A 26,539-nucleotide genomic window follows, 5' to 3' on the forward strand; every position below is an offset into this window, starting at 1 on the left:
TGAGTTAAATTTGCCCATTCCAGTCCATTTTAGTTCACTGATTCCTAATATGTCAATGTTCACTCTTGCCATCTCCTGTTTGATCACTTCCAATTTGCCTTGATTCATGGACCTAACATTCCAGGTTCCTATGCAGTATTGTTCTTTGCAACATTGGACTTTACTTCCGTCACCAGTATCCACAACTGGGCGTTGTTTTTGCTTTGGCTATGTCTCTTCATTCTTTCAGGGGTTACTTTTCCACTCTTCTCCAGTAGCATATTGGACATCTACTTACCTGGGGAGTTCATCTTTCAGCATCATATCTTTTTGCTTTTTCATACTGTTTATGGGGTTCTCTGTTCATGGGACCTTTTGAAGGAAGTCACCATTATGTTCATTACCTCCACCATAGTTTGGTCTCAGATCAAACAACAGGGAGGAAACACAGCCCCACCCACCAACAGAAAATTGGTTTAAGGATTTATTGAGCATGGCCCCGCCCATCAGACCAAGACTCAGTTTCTCCCACAGTCAGTCTCTCCCAACAGGAAGTTTCCATAAGCCTCTTATCTTTATCCTTCAGAGGGCAGACAGAATGAAAACCACAATCACAGAAAACTAATCAAGCAGATCACATGGACCCCAGCCTTGTCTAAGTCAATGAAACTATGAGCCATGCTGTGTAGGGCCACCCAAGATGAACAGGTCATAGTGGAGAGTTGACAAAACATGGTCCACTGGAGAAGGGAATGGCAAACCACTTCAATATTTTTGCCTTGAGAACCCCATGAACTGTAACCGGTCGATCCTAAAGGAAATCAACCCTGAATACTCTTTGGAAGGACTGATGCTAAAGCTGAAGCTCCAGTACTTTGGCCAAGTGATGTGAAGAGCTGACTTGCTAGAAAAGACCTTGATCTTGGGAAAGATCAGGAGGAGGAGAAGGGAGAGGCAGAGGATGAGATGGTTTCAATGGCATCACCAACACAATGGACATGAACTTCAGCAAACTTCAGGAGATGGTGAGGGACAAGGAAGCCTGGTATGCTGCTGTCCATGGGATTGCAAAGAGTCGGACATGACTTGGTGACTCAACAACAACAGCAACAACAGGAACTGAACATATAGCCCAACCGCTATAAAAGTGACTGTCTCAGGTTGATTATCTTCCTTGCCTTCTCCCAAACAGTATGCATCACTTCTTGGAGCCAGCTCACCTCTGGCAGTTAGAGTTGAAATATACAGAGGTAACCTTAAAATCTGCATCTCTTACAGATTTGTAATTGTTAATGACCTGGGGTATAGTTGTCCATGTGGAAACTCTCCCAAGGCAGCTTCCTCTGGGAGGCTGGGGTGAGGGTTGTGGGGAGACACCTTGCTGTTTAATAAATAATAGAAGAGCTTCAGAAAGTGTCTGGGAAGCACATTCCTCATGCAGAAATGTTACGGAATAACACAGGATGAATAATAGAAAAGGTTATTGAAAAATTCATAATTTCCAAGTGCCAGTGAAGGGCAGCTCCAGTGCAGTCTATTTGCCTGTAGAAAAGTGATTAAAATATATATTATTGTCCTGTCTATAGGAAAATGTATTATTAAGTGGATACTAGCATGACATTTGAAAAATCCATTTCATTCCATTTAGCAGCAGAGGGCTTTTGGCTGCTGCTTTGTGTTCCCAGGTTTCGCAAGTGTTTTAATAAGCCATTTAAAAAACAAAAAGCGATTTTAATTATGGCCCCCTGCCTCCCAGCCATACTATTGCTTTGCATTTACAGTTCTTTTGCCAAAGAGATTTAAAAACACATAATAGGGAATGTAAACATCCTGCCTACATTTATTATGTCAATTGCCAAGAGAGAAAACTGATTATTGACCAGTACTTAAGGGCTGAAAGAAGAGTGGGGTGGGTTGGGGAATGAATCTGCTGGTCCAACAAAGAATAAAGCCTCAGCGGAGAAGTCCTGCAATTCCTGCCAACCGACCTGTGGCTACTTTTCTAATGGATATTCAGCATCTTTCTTGTAAAGCCAGGAGTTCTTTGTGAAGTGTGCTTCTAAATGGTTCCATCATAAGCAAGAATTCTAATTTATCCACGGGCTTTTGGGCAGGGTGGAGCTCTCCAGCTTGAAGATTCCAGCGCAGTAAAATTCAGAGTTGGCTCCGAATGGACTCAGATTTGGGGGTTGGGGTCGGACAGCTCTGTGATCCTTACTCAGGACTAACTTTCTCCAGCAAACGAGTTAAGGGTCAGAGTGGATGAGGATGTAGTCTGAGAGGCATGGACCACGTGCAGTAGACCTTAAGTGCTGATTCGGCTGGTATAGCCTGTGGCCTTTCGGTAAGTGTAGAGGTAGACAGTGGTGGTCCAGAGGTCGTATAGCAGTTGGTACAGTCCTGGATATTTATTGGAAGGACTGGTGCTGAAGCTGGAGCTCCAACACTTTGGCCACCTGATGCAAAGAGCTGACTCACTGGAAAAGACCCTGATGATGGGAGAGGTTGAAAGCAGGAGGAGAAGGGGACAACAGAGGATGAGATGGTTGGATGGCATCACTGACTCAATGGACATGAGTTTGAGCAAGCTCTGGGAGTTGGTGATGGACAGGGAAGCCTGGTGTGCTGCGGTCAGTGGGGTCACCGAGAGTCAGACATGACGGAGTGACTGAACTGAACAGGAAATCAGAAATAACAATGTGCTACAAAATAGCACATCCATAGTCCCTCTCTCTTACCAACTGGGTCATTTTTATGGAATCACCTAAGTTCTCTGGGTCTCAGTTTAAGGATAAAAAAATAGAGCACTTTTCATCAGATCGTAATTTTTAGCATTTTTACTTATTTATCCTATTTTAAAAAAAAAGACTATTCAACTATTTGTTCTAATAGAATCTCACTTGCAAGTTGTAAAATTGTTTCTCTAGTTAAACTAGAGAAACTTGTCTGTCTGCAATCCCTTGGACTATAGCCCACCATGCTCCTCTGTCCATGGGATTCTCTGGACAAGAATACCAGAGTGGGTTGTGATCTCCTTCTCCAGGGGATCTTCCCATCCCAGGAACTGAACCTGGGTTTCCTGAAGTGCAGGCAGAATCTTTATTCTCTGAGCCACCAGGGAAGTCCACAGTTGAACAATAGCCAGGGGATCAAATTGCCCTCAACTCAAACCAATGTCCTTCCCCTTTTCCAAGGCAACCTTCAGCAAGACGAGAGCTCTTGATTTCATAGGGATTCCTGGAGCTCCATGTGAAAACCAAAGTAATCTTTCAATCATCACTTTCTGATATTGAATTCTGGCCTGTGTATGATTTGTTGAAATGGGAGAACAGATTCTTCTGGACTCAGATTTTCTGCCACTTATTTAGAGTCATCATATATTTATCTTTTATTCAACAAACATTATACATGTATTACATGTAGAATACTGGGCTAAGTAATGTTTCAGTATAGAACATGTGTAAAACATGGTTCTTACTCTAATGGAGCAACAAGTATCTGAACAACTTGGTATAGTTAAAAATACAAGAAATAGTGTGATGATGGAGGAACAAGAAATTTTTTTACAAGTAAAAAGTGAATTAGATTTAAAATAAACTAGATAGACATCTCTATCAAGGTAATGTTGGTCTCATAAAATGAGTTAAGAAGTGTTCCCTCCTCTTCAATTTTCTGAAAAAGTTTGAGAAGGAATGATATTACATCTTGTTTGAATGTTTGGTAAAATTCACCACTGAAGATATCTGTTTCTGGGATTTCTTTTTTGTTGTTGTTTTGGAGGTTTTTGATGACTGTCATCTTCTATACTAATGACTAATCTATTCATATTTATTTTCTTCATAATTCAGCTTTTGGAAGGTTGTATGAGCCTAAAAATGTGTCCATTCCTTCTAGGTTGTCTAATTGATGTATAACTGTTCAAACTATTCCTTTTTAATCCTTTGTATTTCTGTGGTATTTTGGTAATTTCTCCTATCTTTGATTTTATTTATCTGATCCTCATCTTTTTTCCATAGTAAGTCTAGTTAAAGATTTGTCAATTTTGTTTATCTTTTCAAAGAACCAGATTTTAGTTTCATTGATCTTTTCTATTCTCTCTCTTTTCTATTCTCACTCTGACCTTTTTTATTTTCTTCCTTCTATTGCCTTTGGGCTTTGTTCTTTTGTCTAGTTTCTTTAGCTATAAGGTTAGATTGTTTATTTGAGACTTTTCTTGTTTATTGAGATAAGCCTGGAATGCTATAATTATACTTTTTAGTACCACTTTTGCTGTATCGCATATGTTTGTCCTATTTTAATTTGTCTTCAGGTATTTTTTTTTTATTCCTCCTTTGTTTTCCTCAATGACCCAATAGTTGTTCAGTGGCATGTTGTTTAATCTTGTGATTAAACAAGATAATACTTGTTTAAGCAAGATCTTTAAACAAGATTGCAAGTATGATGTGATCATATTTGTGGTTTTTTCCAGCTTTTTTCCTGTAGTTGATTTCTAGTTTCATACCATTGAGATCAGAAAGATGCTTGATGTGATTTTTAAACTTCTGAAATGCATTGAGACTTTTTTTTTTGTCCCAACATATGGTCTACCCTTGAGAAAGTTCCACAAGCACTTGAGAAGAATATGCATTCTGCTGCGTTTTGTTGCAATATTGTATATAAATCCATTCAGCCCATCTGATTGAATGTTTCATTAATGTCACTATTTCCTTGTTGACTTTCTGTCTGGATGATCTATCCATCAATGTAACTGGAGTGTTAAAGTTCACCCTTTAGGTACATTAATAATTGATTTATATACTTTGGTACATATATGTTAGTCGCATGTATATGAGTAGCTGTTGTATCACCGTCCTGTACTGTCCTCTTTATCACTACAGAATGTCCACTACTGTGTGTCTCGTTACCCTTTGTGGCTGATGTGGATATGGCTACATCCACTTTCTTTTGGCTTCCATTTGCTTCAAGAGTCATCTTCCATCCCTTCACTTTGAGCTTATATTTGTCTTTAGGGTTGAGATGGGTCTCCTGGAGGCAGAATATTGTTTTTAATCCACCTGGCCACTCTGTCTTTTGAATGGTGGATTCAATCCATTTATCCTTAGGGTGGTTATTGATAAATGAAGAAATAGTGCTGGTATATTGTTTTCTGGTTGGTCTGTATCTCCATTGTTTCTTTTTCCTGTGTTTCTGTCATTTTAATGTGATGGTTTTTTATGATGTTTCTTTAGGTTTTCCCTTTTTTTTAAATTTTAATGTTTTGAGTCTCTGCTCTAGATTTGTATTTTGTGATTACCATGAGGTTTGCGTTAAACATCTCATAGATAAAGTCATCCTTCTTATACTAATATCATTTTATCTTCATTTGCCTACGTGGGTTCTGCCCTTTTCCTTTTCCACTTTTATGTTTCTGTTTTCTCAAATTACCCCTTTTTTTTTGTTGCGAGTTTGTTGCCAAATTGAAGTGGCTATTTTTTACCTTTAACCTTTATGATTTAATTAACAACCTGTTCTGATATAAAGTTGCAGTTTTCTGATTTTGTCTATTTATTTACCACCTTACTCAGAGTTTGTGTAATTTTGCCTTTCTGTTTCAGATAGAAGAGCTCCTTTCCACATTTCTCATAAGGCAGGACTAGCAGTGATCAACTCCCTCAGTTTTTGTTTGTCTGGAAAAGACTTTATTCCTCCCACATATCTGAAGGATGGCTTTGTCAGGTAGATATTCTTGGCTGACAGCTTTTATCTCTCAGTATTTTGTGTCTGTCACTCTACCCTCTCCTGGACTGTAGATTTTCTGCTGAGAAATCTTCTTTTAGCCTAATGGGATTCCTTTGTAGGTTTTTGTCTTTTTCTTTTTCCTGACTGCCTTTAAACTTCTTTCCTTCTCATTGACTTTGGATAGGTTTAATATGTGTCTGGGAAAAGGTCTTTTTGCCTCGAGGTAACCAGGTGTTCTCTTAGCCTTGTGACCATGTATATCTAGCTCCTTCCCCAGGTTTGGGGCGTTCTCAGCTCTTCCTTCTGTAAACAAGCTTTGTACCCCACCCAACCCGGCTGTTTTCTCTTTCTGGGAAACCCACCATCCTTATGCCACCCTTCTGGTGAGGTGGAATAGCTCTTGTAGGATCTCTCTCTCTCTTTTTTTATCTTAACATCTCCTCTTCTACCTGAATCATTTCTAGATTTCCGTCTTCAAGCTCACTAATTCTCTCTTCCATATAGTCTGCTCTATTCCCATAGGTTTCTAATACATTCTCCATCTCATTTGCTGAGTTCTTCAACCCTCGGATTTTGCTTTGATTCTTTTTTAGAATTTCAATTTATTTGGCAAAATATTCCTTCTGTTCATTAACTTTGTTCCTGAGCTCATTTAACTACCTTTCTGAGTTTTCTTGTAGCTTATCGAATGTCCTCATGACAGCTATTTTTGGATTCTCCATCAGTTAGATTGCAGTATCCAAGACGTTGGTTTCTGGAGAATGGTCATCTTTTTTTGTAATACCGTGTGTTATTGTGATCCTTCATGGTGCTTGGTGACTTGTTCCTCCGTTGGCTCACTTGAAGTAGCCAATACGTTTCCTATTTAGGTAAAGCTTTTTTTTTAATTTGATTCTAACAATTCAATAGGGCTTCCCTGGTGGCTCAGTGGTAAAGAATCTGCCTGCCAATGCAGGAGACATGGGTTCAATCTATGAGTCGAGAAGGAAATGCAGATCCCCTGGAGAAGGCAACCTACTCCAGCATTTTTACTGGGAAACTCCATGAACAGAAGAGGCTGGTGGGCTACAGTCCATGAGGTCTCAAGGAGTCAGACAGGACTAAGCAACAGCATTCAGGTTAGTAATTAGAGGCCTTTCTTTTGGTTTCCAGTAGGTGGCGCTATATCACAAATGTTTTGGATTCTCTCACGTGAGCTGCCCTTGGTCCTATGTGAGAATCTCACTCTCCTCTCTGCACTGCCTCTGTCAGAGATTTGCCTGGTGCCCTTGTGCTTCTGGGGTTGCCAGTGTCTTTTTGCCACCGGTGTTGCTGCTGTTGCTGGTGTTGCCATAGCAGGCACTGGGATGGTGGGACCCTCCACTGTGTCCAGGGTGATCCGGATCACAGTGACCATGATGACAGCAAGGGGTGTGGGGAGCCAGGGCCGTGGGCGCCTCTGCTGAACCTGGGATTCTCGGGTTCATAACTGTCACTGCTGTGGTCAGGGAGGCTGGAGTCACACCACGGCTGGAAGAGACCGAGGTCCCTGGCCCCTCTCCAAGTTCCCTGGCCCCTCTGACGCCACTGCCCGTGCCCTGGGCTGGGGACCCAGTTGTGTCTTAGAGATCAAAGTCCCACGTGCTGCCTCTGCTGCTGACGGGTTCTCTGGGGCTGCCCAGCTGGGGGGCAGGGTTCTCAGGCATTGCCTCTACTGTTTCCCCAGTCCTCCCACCTCTAGATGTACAGCTCTGTGGAATTCTCCAGCATCTTGGTGTGTTACAAGCAGCGGCAACTCTGTTGACTTGTGGATGTTTTACTGGTTGTAGATTGAGAGGGAGACATGGGTGTGCTCATGCCGCCATGACGCTGACATCCCTCCTTCCTCGATAATTCTGAGCAGCTTGATTGAAGTGTGACTCACATACCTTTACAGGTCACAAGTTTACGTTGTGCAATTCAGTGTTGGCTAGTATATTGACAGGACTGTGTAGCCACCGTGACAGTCCATTCTGGGACATTTCAGCACCCTGCACCCATTACTAGGCATCCTTGACATCTCCCCTAAACCCCAGCCCCAGGCAGACACTTGTTGTTCAGTGGCTCACTCCTGTATGACTCTTTGTGACCCCAAGGACTGCAGTACGCCAGCCTTCCCTGTCTTTCACCATCTCCCAGAGTCCACTAGACAGACACAAGGCCACAGCTTTTCCTACAGACTTGCCTGTTCTGGGCACTGCATGTAAATGAAATCATGCAACATGTGATCTTCTGTGACTGACTTCTTTTGCTTGACATAATTTTTTCAAAGTTTATCTATATCATTGCAAGTATCACTATTTCATTCCATTTTATGGCCAAATAATATTCCATTACATAGACACGCTGTGCTTTTTTTTTTAGCCATTCATCAGTTGATGGACATTTGAATCATTTTCACTTTTTATCTATAATAAATAATACTGTTATAAACCTACATATACAAGTTTTAGTGTGGAATATGCTTTCATTTCTCATGTGTATATATTTAGTAGTGAATCTGTTGGGTCATAAGGTAGCTAGCAGAGGTATCACGTTGCCGACAAAGATCCATACAGTGAAAGCTATAATTTTGCACTAATCATGTATGGAAGTGAGAGTTGAACTATAAAGAAGGCTGAGCACTGAAGAATTGATGCTTTGAAGCTGTGGTATTAGAGAAGACTCTTGAGAGTCCCTTGGACAGCAAGGAGATAAACCTAGTTGATCCTAAATGAAATCAACCCTGAATATTCAATGGAAGGCCCGATGCTGAAGCTCCAATACTTTGGCCACCTGATGTGAAGCACCGACTCATTGGAAAAGACCCTGATGCTGGGAAAGATTGAAGGCAGGAGGAGAAGGGGTTGACAGAGGATGAGATGGTTGGATGGCATCACCGACTCAATGGACATGAGTCTGAGCAGCCTCTGGGAGATAGTGAAGGACTGGGAAGCCTGGCATGCTGCAGTCCACGGGGTTGCAGAGTCAGACATGACTTCATGACTGAACAACAACTTGAGATTTAATCATCCATCTATTTCTGATGCAAAGAGGTACAGCCTGAACAACAAAGAACAACCAAACTGCTTTTCAAAGTGGCCGCACCATTTTATAATCTCATTCTTGATGAATGAGGATTCCATTTCTCCACATCCACCCTAACAGTTGTTCTTAATTCTGTTTCTCAGTGGTTTCCTTAGGATTATCTCCACATAAGCTCATGCCATCTGCAAATAGAGAGCTTTAATTTTCCCTTTTCAATCTAATGCCCTTTATTTTTCTTGCCTAATTGCCCTGACTAGACTCTCCAGTGCAGTGTTGAATATAAGTGGTGGGAGTAACCATCCCTGCCTTACTTTTGTCTTGGGGAAAAGCTGTCTGTCTCCTATCAGTAAGGATGCTGTCAACTGTGGGTGTTTAGCAGATGCCCTTTATCAGGGCAAAGGTGTTCCCTTCTATCCCTGTTTTATAGAATGTTTTAGTACGCAAAGGCATCTTCTTTCATTTCAAATCAGCTTATAAGTTCTCTTGTTAAAGAGCCCTGAATCCAGCTCTCTGAACTCCTCACTGGACAACATCCAGGTCAGCTTTTCCAGCCTGACTTTATAATTATTGCTTCTGCCCTGCACTTCTTTTTTATTACTTATTAAATATCATAAGCATTTTCACTTTCCTTCCTTGATTTACTTTTTTGTTTTATTTCTTTATCCTACCATGTCCTTGAAACTGTCCTCAGGAAGCCAGGGACTGAGTTTACCCTGTTCACTTCTGCTACCACAGTTCCTTAGACAGAGTAGTTGGTCAATCAGTAAACACTTTTGAATAATTGAAGAAATGAATGTGTCCTCTATAGGTATACAGGTAGTGCTGAGTAGTCACTCAGCACATAGAAGCAGAAGACACAGGTGGCCAATGACTGGATTTTAAGTAAAGATGACAAGCGGAGAGTCGAGAAAATAATAGAAACCTTTTTCAATGAAAGGTGTTTTTTTTTTTTTTTTTTTTTTTTTCAATCAAACGGTAGCCAAAACTGCAGGAGAAGCTCTGTAGAGGTGGGTCACCCTTGTACCTGAGCCCAAATCCAAGCCACACGCGTCCAGTGAGGATGTATTATTTCTTTCCCGGGTAACAATAGCTCTCTAGCATCCTAAGCACAGGGCCAGCCTGCCCCGTGGCTCCCTACCCCAGCAAGCTGTGTGTCACAAAGCAAAGGCCGGCCCATAGGAGACCGCACAGGGGCCGGGTAAATCAACCTCTAAATGTACCTTTATCATCCGTTTCATCTTATTCCCTTCGCCACCCTGGAGTTAAATCTCTCCATTGCTCGGCCCCCTCCTCCTGGGCCCCCATGACGATCATCTAAATTAAAATCTGTTATCGGTGTCTGGGTAATCCCCTCTGATGCCCTAAGTACTGCAGGATCTGTTTTGCTCAAACCATGCATGTAAGAGCTGATAGCTTTTGAGCAGCTGAAATGGCTTTGTATATCTCACACAAATGTCTGCATTGCTTGCAAACAGCCAGGACCTGGCAGAAAAGACACATTCTTGGCTGGAAGGTTTCTGAAGCTGTGAGTGGAACTGCTTTGGAGGGCAGCTCCGGAGGGCTCCTTGCCATGTTCTGTTCACTTCCCCAGATAGAAGAGGAAGAGGATCCCAGGCTTCTCAGCAGTCATCTCGATATCATCCTCGCCATGGCTAATTTTGCATGTTTCATCACAATCTTGTTCTGCTAGGTCATCCTGGTGAGCGTAGTGGCCAGGAAAATGTTGATGAAACAGATGATGACTTCTCCTGGGCCTGTCAACCACAATCATGACAGGAAACAGAATTTCAATTCTGTTGTTTTCCTATTTCTTTCTTCCCTTGTTAATGCATTTTCTCTTCTGGGGGAGGAGAGGTATCTAGTGTGTGTAATAGAAAGGATATACATTTGGTGTTAGCAGACCTTGGTTTAAATTCTGCCTGTGATGATTCTAGCTGGAAAATGCTGGAAAAGGTATTTGAGCCTCCCAAACTCAATCCCATGGTCTATAAAACAAAGTCCCTAACACTCACATAGCACTCATTAAAAGAGAATATAATTGATGATTGCTGAGCTTATTTATTGTCATTCTCCCTACATATCCTGTACGTGTGTACATGGTTAGCTGTGTCTGATTCTTTGTGATCCCTGGACTGTAGCCCACTAGGCTCCTCTGTCCATGGGATTTCCCAGGCAAGGATACTGGAGTGGGTTTCCATTTCCTTCCCTAGGAGATTTTCCCAACCCAGGGATTGAACCCACATCATTTCTTCTGCATTGCAGGCAGATTCTTTACTCGCTGAGCCATCAGAGAAGTCCCCTAACATATATTGTAAATGAGGCCATAAACTCCACAATGGCAGGGAATGATTGCTTTGTTTCCTGTATTGGCAAAACCTCATATACATTACTCACTCAGTAAGCATTTTTGAATGAATGAATGAGATGAATCAACAGGAAAGTGCTCAGGGTGACATAGTAGGTATTTAAAACATAATTAATCCTTTCACTACTAACTTGAATGTTTCTCAGATCCTGTCTACTGATGGGCAGATTTGAAAATCTCAATTAAGGAGAAAGTGCCTTCTTTTTTGAGCCTTTTCTGTGCAAGAGTGTCAGATCATTTTTCGTAAGTGATGGGCACTGTCTAATGCTTCCTGACCTGGGATCTGTGACTGACAAGATGCGGATGAAGCTTTGCTCTGGTCCCCAAGCCTTTTCCGTGGAACATCTCCAGGAACTCTGCACCGTCTCCTCTTCCCCTTCCAGTCTGCCGATTACTCCCCCTTCCTTTTCTCTTTTCCTATCTCCCTACTTTCATCCCTCTCTTCCCCTCTCCCTCTCTCTTCTCTAGCATAAGTCTTCCCAGGTGGTGCAATGGTAAAGAATTCTCCTGTCAGTGCAGGAGATGTGAGAGACATGGGTTCGATCCCTGAGCCGGGAGGATCCCCTGGAGGAGAAAATGGCAATGGACTCTAGTATTCTTGCCTGGAGAACCCCCATGGAGAGAGGAGCCTGGCGGGCTACAGGCCATGGGGTTGCAAAGAGTTGACACACGCAGGACACAGGCTACCCCCTGGTGGAGGTGCTTCATTTGTTCAACAAGAAAACATTTTCAAAAACATTGGATTCAAAATATTCCACCAAGTTGGAGGCAAAGTCACAAATATCAAACCTTTAATCCCAATCTTTTTGACTTTCTCGTATTTATGCTACCTATAATACCTGGAAATATTAGTTAAAATAATAGTACCAGGAAATATTAGTTAAAATAGTTATGTTAACCTTTTTTAAAAAAAAAAAAAAAAACAAGGGAACGCCTTTCATCAAAATAAATCTATGCTCATGCCCAGTGATTAAAACCAAGAAAAGTGGATATACTCAGGTCGGGGTGTGGAGGAAACACACACATTCAGCTTCCCTCTGAACCTCGGGAGGCTGGCCTGGGCCAAGGGTCGGGGTCTGCAGGTGCTGGACATGATGACGAGTGACTGTCAGGCTCCACCCCGGGTCAGGCTGGTACAACCTTCCTGACTCGGCCTGTCTCGGCCACACTGAGAGTGTGGGCCTGCGCTGCTTGGCCTGGCGGGTTATTTGACTGTTGTTATGCCTGGCTTAATAGTCGGTGTGAGGTGCTGGTCAGAGCTCTATTATTCAAGTCATTAAACCCAGACAAGACCAAGTCTGAGAGCACACCCTGCGGGGAAGCCCCTGCCCACACTTGGTAAGGTAATGGAAGCTGTGACCTCAGCCTCCTCCACCTCCTCTTTCAATCTCCTCCGCATCCGCATTCATGCTGTGCGGGTCCCTGACTGTGACTCAGCCTGGGTTTCCATCAACAGCCTCTGACTTAATCCCAAGAAGATCGAAGGCTCCTTGGTGGGGCGAGGCACTGAAAAAGCAGACTGAAGTTTGCATTTGAGCTAGATTTATTTCTTGGTTTTTTTTTTTTTCTTCTTTCTCCTTTTGTATGAATAACAATGGCAGTCCCTGGATCTGGCACTTAACAGATCCTTATTTACTAGCCAAGTAAATAAATAACAGCTCCTCTTTATTAGCCACCCCCACAAACAGCCAAAACATACGTCCATCTTCAACCCTTCTACCCAGCCCTAATTCACTTAATATAAATGCTAATTAGGATGTAGGTTAAGGCCATTACTCTTGCTCAGCAAGAAGATGCCAAACTTGGGCTTTCCTCTTGCTGAGGATCGTGAGTCTCAGGATGCCTGTCTTCCTCCTGTCTCCATCCCTCCATCCTGTGGAAGGAGGTGGGAGTTTCTGCCCTTGGCAGTACAAGAAGTGCTTTCCTTTGTTGCAGTCGGCTTGCACAGTTCTGGCGTTATCACCGGAGCAGCATCTTGTGGAAAACAAACATATACAAGCACAAATTACTCCAGCTTCCCACAGCGGGTAGTCCCAAATAGGCCATTGGCCAGTGGCACCAAACACTGTCGTTACACTGGCAAACGATAACCAGGGTACACTGAGAGAGGACATGAGCTCAGGGCAAGTCAACCAACGAGCTGGGCATCAGCGGCGGTAGAGAGATGCTGAGAGGGAGGAGACACTGCCACACCCATCGCTGATGCAGAAGCCAAGGTTTCGGGTTTAAACCATGATGGGAAAGCTAGCTGCTTCCCCCCAAAGTAGCTGTTGAGCTAGAAGAGGAAGAAGGGAATCCACCGTAAGCCTTATTTCTGAGTGTCTTATTAGAGTTTTGTCCAAAGAATTCATTAGCAAATAAGTACCGAAATCTTCTTATACATAGAACGGTTGCTCAAGTGTGGAGAAGACCCATGGTCTAGTCTACAAGAAGACTCTTGTTTAAGGAGCTCTATTCCCAGGGTGAGAAGAGCTTGGCTTTAATACAAGGTTAACCACTGGGTCAAGTGAGTAGAGCAGACATTAAGTGGGGTTGAAGTTTAAAAAAGGCAAGTGCTTGAAGGGCTGAGCAGGGGCAAGGCAACCCCAGGAATGGAGAACATTCTGAGTAGAGGCATTGGTGAGGGTTCTCAGTTTGATGCAAGGGACAAGTACATAGAAATATACTCTAGAATGAATATATGCCAGACCAAAGAATCTTGACTTCATTCTGACATCAGTGGAGAGATACTGGAAGGTTTTTGAGCAGAAAAATGAAATGATGAAAGTGGCATTGAAGAAAGCTGGATTTGGTCAAAGCGTGCAGAATCTGTTGGACTGGAGGCAGGGGGCAGCCAGACAATGCAGAACACAGAGGCAGATAATATTTTGAAAGGGGAACAAAACCTGGACAGAGGTGGTGATGAGAGGAAAGAAGGATGAGCAGAGAGGCTTTTCAGCATTGGTCGCAGTGTGTAACACCAAGCAAAGTTAAGCAGACACTGAGGTTTCCAACCTTCACATCATTTTATATGGAAATATAAACAGGAAAATGTTAGACAGGAGAAGAAGCTGACTCCTAGGAGGAGATGAATTTGGCTTGACGTAAATATGCTAAGTGTGAGCTAATAGCTTGATATTCTAGCATGAGTAGGTGGAGAAATGCAATTTAAAATTGAGCTTCAAGAGGGTTCCTTTCTCTCCACACCCTCTCCAGCATTTATAGCTTGTAGGTTTCTCACTGATGGCTGTTATGACTGGTGGGAGAGGGCACCTCATCTTTCTTTTGATGCAAAGCACCTTTCTCTAATCCTTAGTGATGCTGAGTACCTTTTCATGTGCCTCTTGGCCATCTGTATGTCTTCTTTGGAGAAATTTCTGTTTAAGTCTTTCACCCATTTTTTGACAGCGTTGTTTGTTGCTCTGATATTGAGCTGCATGAGCTGTTTGTATATTTTAGAGATTAATCCTTTGTCAGTTGCTTCATTGAATTGGGAGATGATGATTGATGATATATACACTACCATGTGTAAATTAGAGAGCCAGTGGGAAGCTTCCGATTAGCACAGGGAGCTCAGCTCAGTGCTCTGTGATGACCTAGAGGGGTGGGACAGGGGAGTGGGTGGGAGGGAGGTCCAGGAGGGAGGAGTATGTGTATACATATAGCTAACTCCCTTGTTGTACAGCTGAGACTAACACAACATTTTAAAGCAATTACGCTCTAGTGAAAAAGACTTGAGCTTCAAATGGCACCTTGGATCTGTGCAGAACTAAGTCCTGGTACCGGCTCATGTGACAGCATTTTATAATCATGTGCTATACACTGCATATGCACATGAAGTTAGTAATTACAGGATAAATCCTCTGGCTCTTGGCCTCTCCTGCTCCTCTGTGTGGAATCATATTGCTCTGGGACCAAGAGAACGGTTGATCAAAGGGTAATCCACTTACATAAGGAAAGACAAAAAGGGCAAGGAGGAATGACAAAAGATTTTTAATTCAAAAGGAGGTGACCATACAATGGTCCTGCAGCAGCGATGAGAGCAGAATCAGGAGAGAATGGACAGGAAAGGGAGGCATTAGGAAGGAAGGAGGGCTGGACAGAACTGGAACGGGGTGATGGAGCAGAAGCTGGCAGAGGCAATGGAACACCGTAAGACTGAGGCTCTTCCCACGTGGAGCTAGAATTGTCTATTTGTGTGTCTGTGAATGTGAACATATGCTTCTGAAGATAGTCCAAAAGGAGAATCCAAAGATTAATAGCTAGCTGAGGTAGCCAGCCTCTGAGATACACCCCAGTGCCCTCACCTCCTGGAATATAGACTCTTTCCATAATGAATCCTATGCTAGAATATGCTAGGAATTGATAGGATGTGACTTCAGAGACTTGGTCATAAAAGGCATTGCCCTTTCAGCCTTGATTCCTTGTATCACTTGCTCAGGGGAAAGCTGCCTGCATGCCCTTGCACACCCAAAATGCCCTCAGGCAGCCACGCAAGACAGCCACCTTTGAAGTGGGTTCGCCAGCCCCAGTCGATCAGTACTAGGGACAACTTCAGCCCCCACTGCATCAGGCTTCAACCTCATTGTTGTTCAGTTGCTAAGTCATTTCTGACTCTGCAACCCCATTGACTGCAGCATACCAGGCTTCCCTGGCCTTCACTATCTCCCAGAGTTTGCTCAAACTCATGTCTGTTGAGTCAGTGATGTCATCCAATCATCTCATCCTCTGTTGTCCCCTTCTCCTCCTGCCCTCAATCTTTCCCAGCATCAGGGTCTTCTCCAGTGTGTCGGCTCTTCACATCATGTGGCCAAAGTATTGGAACTTCAGCTTCAGTATCAGTCCTTCCAATGAAGTTCAGGACTGATTTCTTTTAGGATTGATTGCTTTGAACTCGCAGTCCAAGGGACTCTCAAGAGTCTTCTCCAATGCCATAGTTCAAAAGCATCAGTTCTTCAGTGCTCAGCTTTCTTTATGGTCCAAGTCTCACACACATAGATGACTACTGGGAAAAACATAGATTTGACTATATGGACATTTGTTGGCAAAGTGATGTCTGTATTTTTTAATACAATTTCTAGGTTTGTCGTAGCTTTTCTTCCAAGGGGCAGGCATCTTTTAATTTCGTGGCTGCAGTCACCATCTGCAGTGATTTTGGAGCCCAAGAAAATAAAATATGCCACTGTTTTCACTGCAATATTGACCCTAAACCAGAATTTTCCAGACAAGCAGCTCCTGCATTCATTCCTGACCCACAGAAACTGAGAGATAATAAAGGATTCTTGTAGTCGAATGTACTAAGCTTCGGGCTGATTTGTTATGCAGCGATGGATCACTAATACACCAGAGTCATACAAAATGAACGAAAACTGTTTAGACTGTTCATCTCAATGTTTGATATGAAAAATATTTTGGCTGCTGTAATGCATCAGCAAGCTATTGAAATGTATGAATACGTGTTTTCAGCCCAAAGTCTATCCAAAGATGTGCAAAGTTCCATGGAGGGAAGCCGAGCTCAGGAAGAGAAATGGATGCAGATTAGATGTCAAGCACGTGCTTATTGAGTTAAATTGAATTGCAATTGCAGACAGTTACAGATGAGGCACTTTACATTGTCACCTCACATGTTTATCAAATGCTGAACTACCGACAACACTTCTGTGGCTCCAGGTGACGTGGTGGAACTCAACTTTACCCAGCCACACCAGAGGAAGGCAAGCGGCAGATGCCTTGGGTAGGACGTCATCTTCTGTTGGCCCAGGGCCGTGCACACAGCAGCAGGGAGCTCAGCTCTCTCCCTGCCGTGCTCCCCGTGGCCTGGCCATCACCCCCTCCCTTGGTTTCTGCTGCAGGAATGTCTTTGTGACACCTACAGCCTCACCTCAGTCCAAGCAGGCAGGTGAAATGAATCCTGTCTCCCTAAAGCTGAAGCTCGCATTCTGGGTACCTGGCCCGTCTGAGGACACAGAGCATCAGTTGCCCTCAGGAGAGCCTCCTGGTCTATTCCTCCCCAAGGGGGTCTTCATTCAAGCTTCTGTTCCCAATTCCTGCTTCCTTTACAGGATCTCTTGCTTTCTATCTGGCCTGCTTCTTGCTGACTGTGTCTGTTTGAGAGCTTTCACCTGGGAGCTGGCCCTGAGCCTACATGTCTGGGTACCGTCCTTGCCCTTGAAACACATAGGTCACTCCTACAATTGGACCCTTCATGGGCTCACTCACCACCCCACAGACTGTGGACCCAAGCCGGTTCCTGCTTTCCCCACAGCCTGGCGTCCTCATGCTGAGGTCTCTGAACAGAATTTTTAATTACTCGAGGTTCCCTGCGGCCCACTGCGGAGAGTGTGTTTTTCTCCCAGTAGGCGCCATCAGAATCTCTTGGCCCCTCCCTCAGGCTGCCCCTCCCCCTGGAGTGTGCTGTGCTCTGCTTTCTAACACTGATGCCCAAATGCCAGACACAGGAGGAATCCAGGATCCATCAGGCACTTCCTTCAAATGTAATAAAAATTAAAAACATACCATGACTCAAGTTCAATAGTCCAATCTTAAAATATTAATAGTTACAACTTCCACTTATAAGGCATGATGAAGAGACAAGAAGAGTATGTACATGGTCTCCATTGAATCCTCATTGTGCCTCTGAGAGAGAGTTTTATCATTCCTGGTTCACAGAAGAAGCTCAGACTCAGAGAATTTAAGCACTCACCTAAAACCACACTGCCTGTGGAACCCGAGGCTTTTTTATTTCTGGAGCATCTCCACTGGGAGATACCTGGGCGCTCCACTACCACAAAGCTGGAGGGAACCTGAGGGAGCTCCGGGTACCAGCCTTGATTCCATGGCTAGGGAAGCAGGGGTGTTCTACTGGGCAATGCCTTGCTGGCCCTGCTTTCTCCTAAAACACCATTTATCACATACAGACATGCATCCGCATTTCCCTCCCCACTATGCAGAAAACCTCAAATGTCAGTTGCAACAGGGGATTTTGAGTCTCTTTTTGTACAGGTGCAGGATGACATGGAGAGGCTCAGTGCCTGCACAGTGTCACCAGGATTCTGGGCTGAAGACTGGCCGGCCTAGAACCAGGAGGATGCGTGTGGGGAGCTCCCTTATCTCAGGCAGAAGGCAGGCCTCTGTAGGGACCGCGGGTCGATCACAGGTCCCTGTCGTGACCTGACCAGAGAGCCATTTCTGTAGATGCCCTGGTGCCCGGAGGGCTGTGCAGAGTCAGGAGGAGTCCCTGCCCCGGTACACTGGGGTCCCACTCCCCACTCCAGCCTCACTATTAGCACTTACAGGTCTGTCAGCGCAGGAAATGAGCACTTTCCCAAAAATGGGTCAGGTTTTTTCGTTTGATCTCTGGTTTTTCCCAAGGGAGGCAGAGCTGCTGGTGTTCCTGCAGGAGGTGAGGGGCCGGTATGGAGCACAGTGGGCACACAGGGCATGGACTCTCCCCGTGCCCTAGGAAGGGGCAGCCCTGGAGGAAGGCCTTGGAGCCACGGCCAGCGAGTAGGAAGTCATCCCCCGAGGCCAGAGCTGAGCTGCCTGAAGATCTTCGAAAGACTTGACCCAGTTTTCAGGCTAGCTCAGGGTGGACTTTTCACTGATTGCCACTTCTTTGTCAGGTCTCGTCTCAGTGTCCCCTGGGTTATAAAACTGCCATTGTCTGTCCCAGGTCTCAGTGCAAAAAGCTGTGGCAGCTGCATGGTGTCCACCAGGACTATGAAATTGGAGGACACAGTTATTTGCAACGTGTTTTGTTGGAAGCAGGTGATCTAAGTCTCCGTGGGCTAAGCCCCTTCCAGCTCCTCCCCTCAGGTCCAGCTCCCAGGCCATGACCCTCATCCTGCCCCACCTCCAAGCCCCTAACTTTGTGAGGTGGTGGAGTAGAGTTTTTCACCTTGAACCTCCCTCTTCACCCCAAAATGCTGGTGAGCAGATACACTTCTAGTAAAAGCAGTGACCCAGGTTCCCTGAAGCATCACCCAGGATGGTTAAACATTTGAGCAATCCTGGTTCAAATCCTGGCTCTTCAGAACGTCCTCATCCTGCAAACTGGATCAAATTATGAAGGCTCTCTGCATCAGCAATACAGGGGTGATGATAATGCCTGCCTCACAGGGCAAGGGGCCAGAGTTAAAAGCTGAGCACCATGCCTGGATCCCAGTAAGCTCTTGATAACCCACAGCCCCAGGTGTACACAGGACACCGAGGTGGGGGCCCCTGGGGGTACACAGCTCCCAGAACGTGGAGTTTTGTCCCAGGCTTCTTCTGTAGACCCTGCTGTTGTTGTCTCGTCGCTCAGTCATGTTGGACTTTTTGTGACCCCCATGGACTGTATAGCCTGCCAGGCTCCTCTCTCCATGGGATTTTCCATGCAAGACTGCTGGAGTGGGTGGTCATTTCCTTCTGTCACCCTGCCTGTGCTGAGACTGCTCATCCCTGGGGTCCCTGAGTGACTGCTGAATCAGCTGAGATCAGGCAGCCCAGTGCTGGGGCAGGTGAGCAAGGTGGGACCTCTGCTGCGCTTGGCCATGACCTGGGGGTGGCCGATGTATTTCCATGCAGGACCCACGAGCGCCAAGGCTGAGAGTGTCATCTGTACCCCCAGGGTCGGTCGCCGTGAGGAGTAGGGTGGGGGCTCAGGATGAATGTATTCAGCACATCGGGTTTCCTTCATTTTCTTGCTCAGCCTTCAGTGGAGTCCTCGCAATAAGCTAACTAGCCAGGGCTCTTTGCCACTCTTGACAGCTTCCTCGGCTTCATGCTCTCACGGAGCCTGTTTCTTCAGGAGGCACAACTCATCTACAAAGAAGGAGCCCAGCTCTGCCCAGGAGAGCAAGGTGAAGAATAGATTGTGTCCTGGCGAGACAACACTGGACGTGGGGCCAGTGCCCACTGCCCCCCTCTCCTGGCCCACATTCCTGTGCCCCCCTCTCCTCCTCCAACCACAGCAGTGTCTGCGCCAGACTGCTCAATGCAGACCCCCACTGCCCAGGGACAGGGTTCAGGAGTTCAAGGACGGAGGAGAAAGAAATATTTCTCAAGACTAGAGAATGGGAAATGACCGCAGACACAGGGCTGCCAGAGCCAGGCCATCATAAAACAGAGGAAACGATTTGACAATGAGGTGAAAATTGCCACTGCCAATTCTCCCTGACACCCTGAGCTTTACTCCTGGGCTCAAAGAAAGCTGTCACTGGCTCAGGAAAAGGTCTGCAAGGAGCTGGTAATAGTTTAGTAATGGCCTGGTGACTCGGAATGAGAAGGCTGGCGGCAGCTGTGCCAGGAAGACAGCTCCTGCTTTTAACCCAAGATGGCGAGATATGGAAACAGCCCTCTTCCCCAGCCCTGCTCCTCTGCCAGCTGAGTACATTGGCTCTGGAAAAGCCACAGGGACAGGGAGGAGGTGGAAAAAAACTCAGACTGAGACAGGGCTTTAGAAACAGCCAGATTGTGAGTGTGAACGTATGTGTGTGTGTGGTTTTTCCAGTAGCCGTTTTAAGGCATGCACCTCCCATTCCTGAGCCCCACCCCCCTCCCTCTAGCATCTCTCTACTTTATGGCAAATGGGTTTTGATTCTGAAGCAAATTGTCCTTGAAATAAGCTCCAGGATCTGAGTCCTTCCACCCCAGATGCTGGGGTTTGGAGCGCAGTCTGCTCATTCAGCAGATTCAGGCTCCATCACAGGAGTCTGGAGGGGTGGGTGGTTGGCACTGCCAGTTGTCAGCCTGATGGGCAGAGTTGGAGTCTTGAGTTGGAAGCTGCCACAGGCAAGAGTGGGGTATAAGGCAGATGTGGGTGCTGCCTTGGTTCTCCTTTCTGATTGTGAGTGTGTGTTTGTGTGTGTGGCTGTAATTGAGAATATGCTTGTATTCTGGAATTGTGCAGTGACTAGCAGGGGCTGGGACTGCAAATATCTAAGGTTCTGTGGCTGTGAAACTGCTCACCAATTGGCTGTGTCATGCGGAAGTGGAATCAGCCATATGGGAAGAGGGTGTGTGTTATGTGCAGGCATGTGTGTGCAAGTGAAAGCTGGCATTTATCAACATTTACACCAGACTTCTGTTTGAAGTTAACTTGGCCTCAATTTTGCTGGATTTCTGACCTTCCTATGTCTTTTGTGTCAATCGGATGTCAGCCTTATTCCATGGTGACTGTAATTTAGGAATTTGATGTAACAAAGCCCAAGACAGCGTCTTTGCATTGAGTGTCTGCCCCGTGCCTAGCCAGGAACGCTGCCTTAAAGGGAAAGCGTGAGCCCAGCTGACGTGCAGAGAAGGAAGTGCCTGTGTTCAGCGCGTGGTGGTGTTAGACGCTGTTAGAACACAAGTGTTAGACAGTCCTGGCTCCAGTTCTAATCTGAAGGTGATCTCTTTTGCTTTAATGTGTCCGAGTTCAGCTGCATGGTTCATGAGCTGAACTGGAAGTGCAGGGGCTTATGTCAGTAGAGCTAAAATATTCTCCCCCCCATTTTCAGCTCCCGCGACACAAGCTGTTATTGAAAACATGCTCTTTCCCCAGGGAGTTTTGTTGTCACTGAGGCTGAAGCAATGCAACAGATCTGTGCAAAGACAGCCAGATGCCTTCTCTAGAGGACGGGGATGTGTAGATCAGAAGGCAGCTAGGCAGTGGGGGTGGGGTTGGGGCACAGACACACCCTGAGTCCATCTGACCTTGAGACAGGGTGCAACGAGGCTGTCTTAGGAGCAGCATAAAACTTTCAACTCAGCCTTTCTGGGCCAGAGCCGGCTCCTCCGAGGTGGCCTAGGACCAAGCTTTGGAGGTGAGCTGGGCAGAGAGATGAGTAGAGACTTAGTGCCAGAACAGCAATCCCAGAAAGGCTTGGGGCCGCTCATTCCTCTTCCAGTAAGGGAGGCCATGGGGAGGGATTTTGAGGGAAGAAGCCATTAAGTATAATCCGGGTTACAGTAGAAATTCAGCAGCTGCAAGACCCAAAAGTCCCCCAGAGGTTCCTAAGTGCAGCCCTTTCCCCTAAGCAAGTCTGAGCCTACAACCATTCCAGAACCATGGTGTTTCCCTTTAAGTATTTCTCAGGCAGGATATTTCATAAACTCCTTAATGCACTGGTACCAAAACAAAGCTGAGCAGAGAAAGAACCAAATTTCCCCTGGACAATGGCCCAGTGCAATCCAAGATGAATACAGATGTTTCAGAAGCAGTCAGTTAGTCGGCAAATGTGCCAGCGTACCTCTTTTGTGTGCCCTCGGGTGACACGCTTCCCAAATTAGGTTAGCTGGATGTGTGGTCCCACGCTCCCTCATCTGATTCATCCTGGTGGGAACAGCGTTGTCAGTTCAGGGAAGAGAGGTATGCAGAAGTCTTGGCTCTGAAAACATCAGGACCTCCTTTAGCTTCCTTGATGTTCAGATGAGATGGACAAATTGGAATTTAATAGTCAGTTGCTCACAGTCCATAGTCAGCTTGCGTTTTATTGAGTTGGCCAACAGTTTCCTTTGGAAAAACCCAAACGAACATTTTGGCCACCCGATGGCTCATTCAGGTACAAGTGAATACCAAAAAAACAATGTGTTCTGTAAACAACAGGCTTAGGACATCTTCCATGCAGGGATAAAAAATAATTTGTTTGAATGAGCTGGAAACTAAGCGCTGTATACGGTTGCCTGTGAGCATTAGTCACTCATCACTTGTGCTGCCAATGTAAGATGGTATTCCGAGGAGGTGGTAGTGAGAAAAGAGAAGGCATAATTACCTGGAATGTGTTTAGAGTGTATGAAGAGTGATTAGAGAGGACAAAAATCTGTGAATAAAAATACGCTGAGAATGAAAGAATTAATGCTAGGCCAAAGATGTATGCTGGAGAAGGCAATGGCACCCCACTCCAGTACACTGGCCTGAAAAATCCCATGGACGGAAGAGCCTGGTAGGCTGCAGTCCATGGGGTCACGCAGAGTCGGACACGACTGAGCGACTTCACTTTCACTTTTCACTTTCATGCATTGGAGGAGGAAATGGCAACCCACTCCAGTGTTCTTGCCTGGAGAATCCCAGGGACGGGGAAGCCTGGTGGGCTGCCATCTATGGGGTCGCACAGAGTCGGACACGACTGAAGTGACTTAGTAGCAGCAGCAGCAAAGATGTATGCAAGAAAAAAAAATTTGTAAAGGAAAAGGAAGGAAAATGTTAGAACTTTGCCCACGGAAGCAGGTGGAACTTCTGAGATGCTGTAGTTTCAGATTAAATGAGCTCAAAGGAGAACGTGCAGGCATACCTCTCTGAGGACGAGAAAGGAAGTGTTTGTAGTGGTGGGTCTTATCCTAAAAAGGAAAATAGAGGTGATTGTATGAAAACCTGACAAGGCTATTTAAGAAGCTTCGTGGGCTGTAAAGTAATATGGAAAGGCAGCCAAGACTCACCAGCCCCATGATGGCCCTCCCTCTGGTTTTACCCTAAAACATTTGGCCCAGGCAGGAGATCATTGAGGAGACACGGCTCTAGTGACCATGGAGGCTCAGAGAAGATGCCACAGGGGGAGCTTAGATGAGGTTTCCATCTTTTCTAGTGCTGAAGACAAGGGCAGGAATCAAATGCAGGAAGGAGAAAATTAAATGTGGTTATGTGTTTAGGACTGCAGCACAGCAGTTTGTCCGTGAAACCATAGCTTATCAGACAAAAGTGGTGGGCATGACAACAAACGGAGAGTACCCATGGGAAGGGAAGGAGGCACACGTTTGGCCAGACAACCAAGAGGATGGTGAAACAAAACTTGTGGGAAAAGGAGAAAAACGCTTGATGACACTGTCACATCAGATCTTACGGAGAACGGCAGATGTGATGTAGTAAGAAATGTGATAGATGCGGTGTCCAGGAAAATCACAGGGAAGCATAGAGAAGTAATATTTCTTCCTCAAATATCCATATGCTGAAGCATGAATATATGCAGTAAATAAAGGTAGCATGAGATTTCACCCACAGAGGTAGATTCTGTGACCCTAAGTTGAGCCTCATCAGGACTGGCTGAACTAAAGTTTTCTATATATGCATTTTCTCTGATTTCTTTGTCTCTTCGCTGCACTGAGAATCTCCTCATGGCACTGCTATAACTCTTCTAAAGTCCTGATGGGGCCTCTTACAAACCCCTGACTGATTTTGTTTCTACTCTTTTGCCCATCCCTCCTTCTCATTCACTACTCACCAGACAGAATTATCCCTTCAAAACACAGATTACATCCTGTCCCTCCCTGCTTATAATCTCCAGGTGACTTCTCATCTCCTGCAGCTATAGTTCAAAAGCTTCAGCCAAGTTCATGAGGGTTTCCCAGCCCAACCCCTGCCCCTTCCACAGCCTCTTGTCCTCCCCTTGGTCCTTGCTCTCTCGGCCCCAGATACATGGGGCTTCCTGTGATTCCACAAACCCACTGAGTATGCTCCTGCCTCAGGGCCTTAGCACTGGCTGTTCCCTCTGCCTGAGACATTCTGACTTGTCACAGGGCTGCTCAGGAACTTCACTCAAGTCTATGCTCATATGCTTCCTCCTAATATCGCATCCTCCACCACCAGACCTATTATGTCTTCATCGCTCATTGCTATCTGACTTTAAATCACATGTGTATTTATTACACAGTATCTCTCTCCTAAGCTAAAATGGAATTTCTGTAATAGCTGTCATTTTGTCTTTTGGTCCCCTGGTAGATCCCAGTGCCCAGAAGGGTAGTTGGTACATAGTAGATGTTCAGTAACTGTTTGGGAAATGAATGAACTAACAATGAATCATAACTAGAAATGATGCTACCCAATGACACCAGTCTCTGTCAGAAAACTGGATGCTCCCAGAACACAGAGCTCTCTAACACATATGAAGCAAGGATGTGCTCAGTTGCTCAGTCATGTCCTACTCTTTGCAACCTCGTGGGCTCCAACCCACCAGGCTCCTCTGTCCCTGGAATTTCCCAAGCAGGAATACTGGAGTGGCTTGCCATTTCCTCCTCCAGGGGAATCTTCCCAACCCAGGGGCTGAACTCAAGCCTCTCACATCTCCTGCATTGGCAGGTGGAAGCAAGAACACAAAAGCTCTAAGTGAATTCACAAAAGAGAATATGAAGGAAATTCAGAGCTGGTGGAGCCCATTTCCTGTTAAGACAGTGAAATCCCAACCTGTCCTATTTATTGATGTCCATATAACTAGTAAGTAGTGTCCAATCAATGAATCGGGTCTCTGTATTCACTGACCAGAATTTGGCTTGTTTAGTCAGGAATCTATTTGTCCTCTGACAATATATGATTATAATGAGAAGACCAGATGTGTGAATCTGATACAGTAATGGTGGAGCATCTGTGAAGTATGGTAGATGGAGTGGGGGGGGGGTGATCAGGAGGCGAAGAGGGAGAGGAGAGGAGCTCCGTGGACACGGGGATGGAGTCCTGAGTGTGCCATATGAGGGACAGTCATGGAATACACAAGGGAAGTGACCGTCTGTCCCTAAGCCAGACCGCAGGCCAAGAGTCACCTCTGGGGAAGCAGGTTGCTGCAGACAGGCACAGAAAGGACTGTTTTCAGGCTGGACTCCATGAGACACACAGCCTGTATTGGGGGGCCTAAATAGCAGAGAAAAATACAGAGTCGGGGACAGACCATCTGTCCAGTTTCTCAGTGGAAGCATGGAAAAGCTGAAAAGCTGATATTTTTCTGATAACCAGAAAAGCTGAGTTTCTGAGGAGGGCTTCCTTGACTGCGGGTGTGATAGGGGTCATGCTCCAGCCACTGATAGGCCTGGACACTATCAAAAGGCCAGGCGTGAGGGCAGAAGGGGGCTGTCTAGGGATCCAAAGCAGTCAGTAGGAAGATGCAGCCATAGACTGAGTTCCCCTAGTTATGTAAGAAGGGTGAAGACCCGCCAGTTTCATTTACTAACCCGCGACCTCACGGGTGCCCGCAGCCAATGAGGACTTTGGAAAGATGAAGAGAAATGCAGTAGGCAAACGTGCGTTTTGTTCACCTCCTCATATGTGTAATCTCATGTGAAGAAGCCTGAGAGCCAAGACTCAGATCCCCAAGTGTGTTCAATCCTGTCATTGGCCACGCTGCATGGGGACGGACATTCATTTGTATGCTCAGTGTAACCCAGTGTTCAAAAGTGGTTCTGGAAAGAATGAACAAATAATTTATTTCTTGCTTGAAAAGTTAATTCATTTATATTTGTATTTTGTTTATTATCTCTAAGTTGACCCGATTATTAAATTAACCATTATTTTGCAGCCAAACTTTTGCCGCACAAACAGAATACAAATTGATTGTATCTATTCTCTGATAAGGCAGTTCAGAAAAAACCCTGGGGATAAAAGAAATAAAACAGGGCACACAGCTTCAGCTCTGCTTCCAGGCCCCTGCTCCCTGTCTTCTTCAGAAGCAGAGAGGATGAAAATGTAGGGCAGTATCCTGATTCCCCCTAGGAAGTCCACATCCCAGTAACCCA

This window comes from Bubalus kerabau, chromosome 5 (assembly GCF_029407905.1).
Source record: "Bubalus kerabau isolate K-KA32 ecotype Philippines breed swamp buffalo chromosome 5, PCC_UOA_SB_1v2, whole genome shotgun sequence".
Classification (NCBI taxonomy): Eukaryota; Metazoa; Chordata; class Mammalia; order Artiodactyla; family Bovidae; genus Bubalus; species Bubalus kerabau.